This window comes from Echinops telfairi, unplaced genomic scaffold (assembly GCF_000313985.2).
Source record: "Echinops telfairi isolate 266 unplaced genomic scaffold, ASM31398v2 ScPeMD7_5;HRSCAF=22, whole genome shotgun sequence".
Taxonomy (NCBI): domain Eukaryota; kingdom Metazoa; phylum Chordata; class Mammalia; order Afrosoricida; family Tenrecidae; genus Echinops; species Echinops telfairi.
In genome coordinates, this window is record NW_022103901.1 from 16,265,096 (window position 1) to 16,272,074 (window position 6,979).

A 6,979-nucleotide genomic window follows, 5' to 3' on the forward strand; every position below is an offset into this window, starting at 1 on the left:
AGAGATACCAGGAGGCTCAGCTGCTGCCCCTGCCCAGAGATAATGCTCAGTGGGGGTGGGGGCATCCCAGAATCCACAGCGGGCCCTGCCCCCTCCCTGGTACAGGCAGGCACAAAAGGGACAGTGACCTTGCTACTGCGAGCCTCAGTTCTCCGCCCTGTGAAATAGACTTGATAGTGGCTGCACGCTGGATGGAGGACTGCAGCCAGCAAGACGGGCCTCTATTCACAGGTCTGCAAAAAGACTGGGCGTGGCTAGCAAGACAGGGAGTGGCTAGCAAAGACTGGGAGGAACCAGTAAGACTGGGCGTAGCTAGCAAAGACTAGGAGGGGGCCAGCAAGACTGGGCGTGGCTAGCAAGACTGGGAGTGGCTAGCAAAGACTGAGAGGAGCCAGTAAGACTGGGAGGGGCTAGCAAAGACTGGGAGGGGCCAGCAAAGACTGGGCGTAGCTAGCAAAGACTGGGAGTGGCTAACAAAGACTGGGAGGGGCCAGCAAGACTGGGCGTGGCTAGCAAGACTGGGCGTGGCTAGCAAGACTGGGAGGGGCCAACAAAGACTGGGCGTGGCTGGCAAAGACTGGGAGGGGCCAGTCATGGGGTTGAAGGGAGGGGAGGGGGATCCCATCTGGAAGGCAGCAATGACTGAAGGCCCGGAAACCCACAGCGGCAGTTCTCCCTGTCCCTAGGGTCACCGGGAGTCAGCGTCGCCTCGATGGCAGTGAGGTTGGGATTGGATCACGGGAAGAAGGTACCACCCTTCCCGGGGGGCAGCCTGGAGCTCCTTCCTCTCGCTGGGCTCCAGTGAGAAAACTACGGCCCAGAGAGGCTGAGCGACCTGCCCACGGCCACACAGCCTGGGCCCCTGATGCAGTTAGAGGGGTTCCCCATAGGCTGCTGTCCTGGGAGGGAAAAGTCATTTTCTCCTCCATTATGGTAAGGGTAGTGGAGCGTCTTTTTTGGGTGCCATTTTTAAGCACCTCGGCATTTGCTGGTCTCCCCTTTTTGGCAGAGGGAGAACTGCTCGACCGAGGGCCCGGAGTCAGCAGACTGGAGAGGGACCCCCTTTGTTGGATGTCACCGGCCTTGCTGTTTAAGGAGCTCTGGAGGCCCAGCAAGTGGCTGCTAACCAAGAAAGTTTGAAACCTCCTGCTCAGCGGTGGGAGAAAGACAGACGGGCCTCTATTTACAGGTCTGCAAACGCACTCCAGAGGCAGTTGTCTCGGTCCTACAGGGTCGCTGTGAGAGTCAGCATTGGCTCATGGCCGCCAAACACCAGGCCAGCAGTTTGAAACCACCAACTGCTTAGAGGGAGAAAAGGGAGACTTTCGACTCCCATGAAGAGTTACGGTCTCCGGAGCTCCCAGGAGCAGTCTACCCTGTCCTACAGGGTGGCTGTGCATCAGAATTAGCACCACCACAGTGAGTTTAGTGGATATTTTAAAAATAATATTTTTATGGACATATATTACTCATCCAATATGTCCCTTCCCCTCCCATCCCGTTCTGTGGTTCAGTCCCATCCAGTGGGGCTGTACTATCATCGGTGCTATTAACTGCCCTCGCCCCCCAATGGGTTTGTTAATTAGGTTTTCTTTTTACTTAAGGTGAGCCACACTGGAGGGGCAAGTCATTGCCTTTGAAACAATTTAGATTTTAAAAGGAAGCCCTTTTAGAGAGAGCCCAAGACCTTGACAGAGTGTCAGTCTGTCTCCCATCCCTCTTTTCTCTTTGACCTCTATGCCGATAGGATGTATTTTCAGGGTTCATGAGGGAGGTGGGGTGGGAGAGGGGGCGAAACTGAGCTGAGACCAAGGGCTTAAGTAGAAAGAAAATGTTTTGAAAACGACGATGGCAACATAGGTACAAATGTGTTTGACACAATGGATGGATGGATTGTGATAAGAGCTGTAAGAAGCCCCCATAAAATGACTTTATTTTCTCCTCCTTGTTATAATCTTGCGAGGACTTTCCCCTGGGACAGTCCTTAGAATTTATTTTTTATTTTACCATAAAAGTTAATGTTACACTGGCACTCACAAAGCAAGTTCATGCTGTTCAGAGAGCTTATCAGGCATGAGTAGGCGGGGGGGCTGCCAACAACCTTTTGACTCCCACTTGGTCCTGGAGCCTGCCTGTGGTCTTCCTGGCCCCTTCCCCCCGAAACAAAAGCCAAGCTCACCTCTGCCTCAGGGCCTTTGCACTAGCTGTTTCCCTACCTGCCAGGATGCTCTCCCCCACACCCTCACAAGACTGGTTCCTTCTGTCATTTGTGTCTCCTCTGTCTCTGCCCAGGCCGCCATCTCCTCATGGCCCACGCCACCCCTGCCTCTTCACCCCATCGAATTGGCCTCTTCACACTGATCTGTGTGTATCTGTGTTTAAATTAACATCGGATCGGAGGTGTCAACCATTCCAAAGAGTGCAGTGCAGTGGCATTAAGCAGATTCTCCCTGTCCAACAAATGTCACCACTGTGTCACTCTGTACTGCTGCTGAACTTCTGAGCTGTCGCGGCAGTGACAGCCCACATCCAACTGCAGAGTCCCCACACAGAGGAAGCCTCCGTTGACTTTTGTTAACCAAGGACGGGGATCATCACGTGCTCAGCAGGGTGCCTTGGAGCGTGGCTTGCTGCCACGTTGGCCCAGGAAGGGACAGCTTCTCTCAGGGGCTGGCCTGGGTGTGACCATACTAGGGACAGTACAAGGGGTCCCGCCCTATCTGACGTGCCCTGACTGCATTTGTCCCAAGGCCCAGGACCGACCTTGTCAACCCTGCTCTCTGACATCGTGTAACATCCCAATCAGGGCCCTGCGCGGCTTTTGTGTCCCTCCCTCCTATAACGGTGTTGTCTTGATCTGCCACCAATCATGCTTTGTGACAGTGTCCTGGGCCCGCCTGCGGCCTTCTCCCTCACTGCTGACTCAGCGGGACCCTTAGGACGAGGGTAGAACTGCTCCTGTGAGTTTCTGAGCAGCTGCCGCCTCTAAAGCGTTTTCACTCAACAAACCCTCGGATGCTGTTTTAACCGTGTGCCAAAGGCCTCCCTTGTTCCAATTATGTGCCGTGTCTCTGTGTTGTCTCCTCGTTTAAGGCTTAGTAAAGCAATGATATTTGAAATGAGGTCTCTTTTGTACCCTAAAGCAGTTCAGAACATTTTTGTCACCCTGTTCTACTCTGCTTTCCCCTCCCCCCAGCAACCACGTCTCTGCTTCCTGTCCCTGTGCGTTTGCATCTCGGGACACTTCAGGTGAGTGGCACCAGACAATGGCTGTCCCGTGTGGCTGGTTCTTTCCCTCAGTGGAAGGCTTTGGAGGCTGGACACTATTTCTCTGTGTGGCTAGATTCATTCTCGCCTTATCCATTCAGCTGAATACTTCTCACCCGCACTGATGACCGTGAACAGTCAAAACAAAAGAACCTCACCAGTATGGGCTCCAATCCAACGCATAGCAGCCCTGCAGCCCAAAGCAGAACAGCCCCCCGTGGGTTTCTGAGACCCTAACTCTTTTCAGGAGTAGAAAGCCAAGTCCTTCTCCTGAGGAGTGGCTGGTGGTTTTGAACTGCAGACCTTGTGGTTAGCAGCCCGATTCATAACCACTGCGCCACCAGAGCCCATCCCACTGTGAATAATAGCGTACAACTTTTCAGCACCTGGTATTTATCGCCCCACTGTGCTGGGAGCATCTGTCCATCTCTGTGGCCCCAGGGCTTCGAAGACTAGGGCTTGGCAGGTATTACTGAAAGGACTTGGTTAATAAGAGCGCTACTGTTTAAGGCCCCAAAGGCCACAGTTACAAGTTCCCAAGGCCCTGCTGGTCCTAATGAGCTGGCTGAGACCTGACTCTAATACCTACTGCCTCCAGAGAGATGGGAAGCTGCCCATCCACAGTGGATTTAAATATAGATATAATTTCAATATATATGAAATAAGTCAATATACATATTTTATTGTGCTTCTGGATAAAATTTACACAGACGCAAGTTAAGCTCCCATTTGACAGTTTCTCTATCACTCGTTCAGTGACGTTCTCTCTCATTTAGTTCTCTTTCCTCCTCGTCTTTGCTTTCGAGTGGGGGTGGAGAACCTTAGGTCCAAGGGCCGTGGAAGGTCCCCAAATTGTGGAAGGTCCCTGAAATTGTTGATGCCACTAACCATCCCCCCACCCCCCACCCTGCCACCAAAGAGTGAGTAGTTGTAGCCACCACATTAGGGAGACGGGCCAATGAAATGTTTGGCCATATAGAACAGGCTCATTTCTACATTGTTCATGTTGGATGGCCCGTGAGTGATGTTACAAATATCCAAACGGCCCTTGGCAGAAAAAAGACTCCCTACCTCTGCTTTAGAGCAAGTGTTGACCTATTGGGTTCGTAGAGGTGTGTTTGGGGTTTTGGGGTAAATGGTGCCTCATCCTCACAGGCAATCTCCTTTATTTGATGTGCCACTCTGTTATTTTGACAATTTCAGTACTGGGTGACAGTGTCCGGGAGCCCTCCAGTCTCAATGAGTCCAGTGAGCCTGACCTTTTTAGGAAGTTTTGTTCAATGCTCATGGAAGCAGCATGGATAGGTATAGTTGTGGGCATATGTTACAGATCTAGAGATACCCCACTTGTTGATTACTGTGACCCCTAAGGTTCCCCATGTGGTTTCAAACTATGGATAAGTTCTCAGATTAAAAAATCATCTAAAAACAAAAATGGCTCAGCTACAGGAACAATTGTGAGGATGGCACAGGACCGGGCGGTGTTTTCGTTCTGTTGTGCACGGGGCGGCATGGGTTGGAGCCGGCTCGATGGGACCCGACAGTGACAACAACATGGATTGTGACCCTGATCAGAACGGTTGGTATTGGTAGTCGGGCACCAGCTAGTGCATCTGGTCTCAGGCAGATGAGGGTATGGCTTGAGTAGGCGATTTGTAATTTCTTATCTGGGACCTTAGTTTTCTTCTTTCTCGTTTGCTCCTGGTGAATAGAGACCAATAATTGTATCTTAGATGGCTACCCAGACCTTTTTAAGACCCCAGAGGCTACTCAACTTACTAGGATGAAGAACACAAACGTAATGAACTCTTTTATGCCTGCTGACTGAGTTGTGCCATGAGGCTAACATCCTTTAGTGTTTAGCTTTTTATTAAAAATGAGTTTCTCACAGGGAATCCAGGGCGGATGATCCCTTCAGGACCAGTGGTGTGAGTGGTGATACTGGGAGGGTAGAGGGAGAATAGGTTGGAAAGAGGGAACCGATTACAAGAATCTATTTGTGACCTCCTCCCTGGGGGCCGGACAACAGAAAAGTGGGTGAAGGGAGATGTCGGACAGGGCAAGATATGACAAAATAATAATTTATAAATTATCAAGGGCTCATGAGGGAGGCGGGAGTGGGGAGGGAGGGAAAAATGAGGACCTGATGCTGGGGGCTTAAGTGGAGAGGAAATGTTTTGAGAATGATGAGGGCAATGAATGTACAAATGTGCTTTACACAACTGATGTAGGTATGGATTGTGATAAGAGTCGTATGAGCCCCTAATAAAACGATTAAAAAAACAAATAAATAAAAATGAGTTTCTAGATCATTTGGTATTAAATTTGACTTTAAGTAACAGAGACCTGTAATTTAAGCTACAAAACAAGAGGCTAATTATCTTGTGTGTTTTAGAACAAACAAACAAAAGCCTGGAGGGAATAGACAGGCTTTTCTGCAATTTCTGCCCCCTGAAACCTCAAAAACCCGCTGCCATCTAGTCATTTCCAGTGCACAGGAGCCCTGTAGTTCAGGATAGGACGACCCCTATGGGCTTCCAAGACTCTACAAGAGTCAAAGGACGTACCTTTCTCCCTCGGAGTGGCTGATGGCTTTGAAACGCTGGCCCTGCGGTCAGCAGCCCAACGTAACCACTCTCACGACATCACCAAAGGTGCAGCTTTTTCTTAAAAAGCTTGTTTTCACCTGTTGGAAAATTGTTGTCACATGTTGACTTTGTTAACTAAGACATTCTATTGTAGTGGAGAAGGTGTGACCACACACAGGTAGCCCTGCGGCGTCCACCCTGGGAATGGGGTCCCCGCTAGGCCTCATGAGCCTAGGGCACGGGAGGGAAGCCAAGCCGCAGGTTCCTCCTGCTTCTCCATCCTGGAGATCTCAGCGCCGTCTCGGGACCACGATGCTCCTGCAGGTGCTGCCTTCTGTGTTCTGGCTAGGAGAAGCTAATGGGCACCCCTCCTACCCACTGGAGAGCCTATAAGGGAGATTGTATGAATCTCTGCCCGGTGGCTTCACCTGTATCTCAGTGGTCCTCCCAGCAGCACGGGGAGGCTGGGGAACCTCCTTCCTACCTGAGTACCTTGCAACCTCCATCCCGTGAGCTAGGATGGAGCAGGCAGTGGGTTGGGGGCAGCTGATGACAGCACTTTCCACAGAGAAATCCCAGTTGTGGCTTCTCTTGAAACTGTGAGTGAGCTCTCCACCCAGTTTCACTTTCTTTTCCAGTTGAAATGGATTTTTTACTGAATGCATTTATTTTTATTTTACTCGTTTATATTCATTTTACTTATTAATAACATTCCCAGGACTCAAAATTCCTATGGCGTTAAAAGGTACACCACGACAAATCTCACTCCTGCCCCGAGTTCCTCTCCCAAGGGGCACTGGGGTCAGTTCATTGGAGACTTCCAGGCTCAGATGGCCAAAACTAGGGGGCTACTCTCCGCCCCTCCTTGGTTATGTGAGTGGTGTGATTCTGTGCACCGTGTGCACCTCCCCTGTTCACATGGATGACAGGTCTTGGAGAGTGTTCCATCGTGTTTCCCAAAGACCTGGACCTTTCTTTTTCACAGCCGATTCTAATCAGTGGCTTCTAATATTTTACTTTACCAACCAACCAAAAAAGATGCTGGCTCACCTTGAGCATAAGCTGCTTAGCATAAGTGGAGGTGGGGGGTTATTGTGCTTCTGGATAAAATTTACACAGACGCA